The sequence below is a fragment of the Amphibalanus amphitrite genome, unplaced genomic scaffold (genome assembly GCF_019059575.1).
Source record: "Amphibalanus amphitrite isolate SeventyFive unplaced genomic scaffold, NRLGWU_Aamphi_draft 000760F_arrow, whole genome shotgun sequence".
Classification (NCBI taxonomy): Eukaryota; Metazoa; Arthropoda; class Thecostraca; order Balanomorpha; family Balanidae; genus Amphibalanus; species Amphibalanus amphitrite.
The window spans coordinates 238762-244576 of NW_024882254.1; positions in this window are offsets into that span (position 1 = coordinate 238762).

The window sequence follows — 5815 nt, forward strand, 5'->3', positions numbered from 1 at the left end:
TTGAATCATCCTTACATACTTTTTGCATTGACACCGGCCGCTCCCCCGGTTTTCCAGGGGGGCTAAAAGGCAAAATTCAATTAAATCAGAGGATCCTCGCGAAAACAGTGGCGCGAGCTTACAACGAAGGTAGCCGCGCCATGAGAAAGCGATATACCAGCACCTCAAACATCAAACATGTACTCTTATGCATTGATGCATATCAACCTGTTAACATAGATGTTGAAGCAGCTGTGACCTTAAAAAGATCGTGTCCTCTTGAAGGGCTTGGAGAAGCGAGCAAGCACGTGCAGGTCTTTTTCGACGATGATATCCCCATAACCGAACATATGAACAACTGCAAACACCATGAAACATCGCAACCAGCCCAGAAGACGTGATCTTAGCTCCAAAAAGCATGCAGCAAAGCTCGGTGATGGCATTCCACTCGGTGACTTCTAACGGCCACGTGGGGCCCCCTATTTTACGGAATCGGGAGGGGGTTCGCCATTACAGCGTACCTAACCATTATTCCGGCAGTTCGAATCAACAAGATGGAAGAAGGCAACGTTCTGCATGGAGTGATGCTCTTCGAGGAGTCAGCTCCCCGGCATACAGTAAATTAAATACAAAATCTCCTGAAACGGAGGATCCCGCAATTTGTACCCAAGGGAAAATGCCCCCTTCCTCATTAAACCTCAGCCCACACAAGTTCTGGTTGCTGGGGCGTTTTTGCGGGTGAGTCTAACGAACGTCCCCATGTGACTGTGGTGAGCCTCAGCAGTGCCAGTTGGCTACAATTACGAGCCATTTCAGACGGGAGATCTCGCCGCGCGTGCGGCCAGTCCAGGCACCGATAAGGACTGATGCAGGTGAACCACGGTGACCATATTTGGTGATAAATGTGTGAAATTGGTGTGACAATATGTGATCCAAATTTGAAATGCCTACATTTACAAATGTCTAAGCTACGGCGTTCTGAATGCTAATATGTATTTTGTCCCAATTTTTCTGCCCAACCCTGTAGGTCAAATGTTGACCTAGGACCAAAAAATATACTACCAATCGCGAGATCTCGTTGAGAACAATCCGTTGGTCTTTTCCGCTAAGCTCTACGACGCTCCGTTTTCAAACGCCAGGGGGGGTCGCACCAACCCCCCCCCCCCCCCTGCATGGGCGAAGGTGGCAAAACACCGTTTACGGGCGAGGGTTAATCTGTCGGCTGTAGCTTGTCGCGCAAATATCTGACTGAAGGAGTGGAATGTATTATGCATAGCTCAATATCCATGTTGTGAAACAACAAACATCATCAAAATTTGGAGATAGGTACCTACTGAAAAAACATGAAACTAGAAATACCATAGCGCAGTAAAGAAGCAGAAAACAATCACATGACTGCATAAACATTACGCATTACACAATATGCATGCAAGTGAAAACGACGACTCTCAGCGGCACATTGTAAATGGCCGCACGTAGTCGATCGAGACGTTTACGACTTACCAGGCACACAATAAACCAGAACACCTTGATCTGTGCCGCTAACAATTAACTGTTGCCTCCCCGTATGTCTTCATTCACTCACAGCATTCCACATTCAGCCATTTCACTAAATCCATCAGCTGCACCGTGCATCGTCTGTCTCCTCTGAGTTCTGAGTCGATGTCACTAAACACCATCTTGAAGAACTTGCTGCCGGATGGGTGAGTGATCCACCTTCGATGAGTTATGGTGGTGCTCCTCCCGTTCCTCCCGTTCCCCCTCCTCCTCCAGCTGTTTTTCCTGCGGCCAGCAGCAGAAACTCTCCCAGTTTGCGAATTTTCTCACTGATCGCGATGGACGCGCCCAGATGAGCGGCACGCAGAGTCTCGAACAGACCGGAAAGACAGAAACCGCGCTCCTCGACGTCATTCTCCTCTTCGACTGGCGTCGGGGACTGACGCGGTCTTCCGGCAGCTAGTCCGCAGAGAAACAAGCAAATCACCGCCAATGTCTTCGCCTGCATCCTTAGGAGGCAATGCTTCTTCAGTTCCTTTTATCACCGGGAAGCTCCTGGCGCGACCTGAGCACATGGGCCGCGCGCAGGAGCCAGGCACTGCACGAGACACACACCAGCAGACGCACAGTTAAGCTCGTCACGCCAAAGCTGTATTATCTAACACTCCACTCCACTGCACCTATCTGTATTGCCGAGTTGTGCTGTGTGTGAGACGTCTTCATTCGAGCAGAGGACCGCCGGGACTGATCTGTAAGACTGGAGAAACCGGCAACCAGTTCGGTGGCCGGTGAATAGCCGTGAGAAATGAGCAGTCCGTACCTAATTGTGTTACGACTTACGAGTGTCCCCATTTCTCGTCCTACCCGAGGCAGAGATGAGACTTTCCGCTCGACTCGACCGGTACGACCAGTTAGGTGTAAAAATCATATGTAAAACCTGCTGATCCTGCTCAGTGAATAGCTAGGCTTGTAGAATGTAGATGCGAGACAGATTTAAATCTAATTCTGGTTGTTCGGCTACAAATTGCAGCCAACTGGCAGGCATTAATCCGGAAGAGATTCAATTTATCGTCAATGAAAGACGGCTCGTTATTAAGGTTCTCCGCAAACTTTGTCAGGCAAGCAATCCATTTTCATGTTATTATATTGTTGTTCAAGAAATGCAGCTTAGTGAGGTCACATGCGTCCCCACTCATCACTCATCAGATGCTGACTTTTGAAACAAATCAGCACGCGGTGACACTGGTATGCCGCCATCAAAGGTGTGAATGATATAGAAGTGTACTGTACATACATGTGTAATGATATGCATTTCATAAACATCAACCACTATTCAAATTTCAGCTGCACAACTAATTAAACTGCCGAAAATGTGATATTAATCTGTCACTTTCCCGCGTTTTCCTGCAAACTCCCGCGTAGGGGAGAGTGGGGTAATTTGGCCGGTGGTGTAAATTGGCCGCCCCCACCTGTACGAAAGCTGATAAAAGTGAATGAAATAACTTTAGTCTCTCTTCATTTGTCATCGGCAGAACTAACTCGAGAACAAATGTCAAAACTTTCCCCCTCTTAGTTTTATTCAAAATAAATAAAAGGTGAATTACGTTAGAAAATGGTAACTTTTACCTCCGTTTAAAAATTTGTATAACATGTAGTATTTGGGCTGTAAACGAATTCCAACATTATAGCGCCATTTTTGAGGGTGTTCAGCGGTTCCAAGAGCAATTTCATCTAGTTCTGTACAGCCATGACGACTTTATAGACAAAAAATTTCAGAATGGCAATGTGGGGTTATTTGGCCGGGACTAGGGGGCCGGTGCGCTCAGAGTCACTATGCTGGGACGGCCGAGTTGTCATGGTCAATTATACCATAAAGGACATAATTCATGACCAACTTTGACTATATTGATGCTATATTTCCAATGGGACAGCTGTAAGGGCATGTGACGTCATCAAAGGTTACCTAACGCTTTTTTGCTAATAAATACTTACAAAAAAAAAAGATACAGCCGCGCAAATGGTCTCATTGTGTTCAGCTCGTCAAGGCGCATCGAATGATATACATGATGACCTTGAACTCACGAGCGACCTGAGGTAACGTGACCTGAAGCCAAACTTGACCTTGACCTTGACCTTGACCTTGACCTCTCGAGGTCAACACATACATGTTTCGATGCGGAATGACGAAAGAATTACGATGGTACTTTTAGTTTTGGCCTAACTTGATTACTTCAAAAGTTATTCGTAAAAAACTGTCATCGCATCTAGAGCCGCTATTTTGATTATTTTCGACCCCTGTGACGGCTGAGTCAACCTCCAAAATGCTTCAAATGCGTCGTAGGACACGCGTCATTGCTGAATGTGAAGCTGACTCGCCTATAACAAAAATCATGGCCTCAAACTAACACCGGCCAAATTGCCCCACACCCCCGGCCAAATAACCCTGCTAGTGGGGCAATTTGGCCGCTTTGCAGACCTTTGTAATACGCCACAATTTCAATATAAGTAGTTACTCAATCATTTCAAGTTTACTGTCCAAGAAAGTAAAATGTATGCCACACCTGTCAGCGTTGAGAAAATGCAGAAATGTGTTGTCGATTTTTAGTGACATCGTTTTCTAAAAAAAAGCGGCCAAATTACCCCACTCTCCCCTACCACTGGTATCTTGTGGAGAGTTGAACCCAGAGACACGGAAATACTCGCTGATTTGAGCCTTGATAAATCAGAGGTCAGACGATGGCTTGGTTTATTACTGGCTGTTACAGTCATAGATGACCATCAGGAACTGAAGCATATAATCGAAAAAGAAAGCTGCATGCGCTCCCAAAGATCACTGAATGACCGCACAGGCTTCTCGCCTGAACATATATGTTTATATTTTTTTAATCATCGAGTTTAGCATCCGATTACGAAAAAGTAGATAAAAGAAACAAAAGAATAGCGTGCCACATGCCGCTTAGAAAAACGTAAATAATCATTATATGCGTCGTAACACCTCAGGCTTGTCCACTGAACAAACCGAGAAAAATAAGCAATTATCGGCCACGTTATATACATACCGGGTGTTCACTAAAAATTGAGACAAAGTTTAGCAGGCTGTATCTTCGGTAAAAATGTACCGATTTAAACAAACGAGGCATTGTTGTAATGCACATTGCATCTGCTGCAAGCCGTAGAGCGTCAACAGATTTGCCTGATCCCTGTAGGTCATTTTTTTGGACATTTCCTTGGAAGTGTTGTCACAAGCTCTGGCACCAGTGGACCGTGATGTTGGCCAGTTGATGGTGGTAATGAGCAACCAGTTGATATTTTGTATGAAATCGAAAGACACCAACATACGTTATAGCTTTAGGCAAATCACATTAGATACTCATTTGTTACATTTCAGGCGTGGAAAATGGCTTATCGGGTCTCGTTCCAATGGGAATTTTTTTACATCGGCCGGGGCCCTCAAGGCGTCCCTTGGTTAGTGTGCTGGCGCGAGGTCGGACCAGAAAATCACCTTCTGGTTACATATGTTGTTCTGCATGAACCTCTAGTGCTTGATAATACACTTGGCTCAAAAAGTATCATATTGTAAAGGACCAGTCTGGAGGAATAAAGTCGAACTGTGATGATATTCTCTGAAATAACACATACACCACGGCATCCAGCGTTAGCTTGCATGCTGACACTTAAATGGACGTTAGCCCTTGTATCATCGATCACATCACAACAGAACACTCCATTGTCTAGTTAATTGTCGCCCTTTAACTAAAAACATGATTTTTCTACCTTAAATAGTTCAACCTTTTTTCTGCATTTTTTGTCCCTTTTTTGACCATAGCATATTTACTTATCTGGCCTTATGTTGTTCCCAGTCGCTTCGAGAAATCATTTGCGCCGGTTGTAACTCAGCCTAGTCTCAGGTGTGATATATCTTCTTCGCTTAGGCACAGTTAATACCTTACTGATCAGCAGCATTGCGCCGTGAGGTGTCAAAAAGCCCCTCCACGTGCATTTTTGGGGCCCCGGCCCTTCCTCAGGTCATTATCTTCACAATTACACCACTTCAGCTTTTCGGACTCCCACACCCTCTAGAACTTTCGTCCCACTGTACGGTATGTGACTAATTTTGACATTTTAAGTTTTCATTAGGTATTTGTACGTGCCAAACTCTCCCATTGACGTGCTATTTTGGGAATGCCTGCCAATGGGCTTTTGGTAGTCCTTGTTTAAAACGACCTCCAACGCCACTGTTTTCATTACATCCGTGAAATTTTATGCTCGATATGATAAAAACGTCCCTTTTATGTCTATGCTAAGTTGCATCGTAATAGCTTGCTTCACTTTTGATATG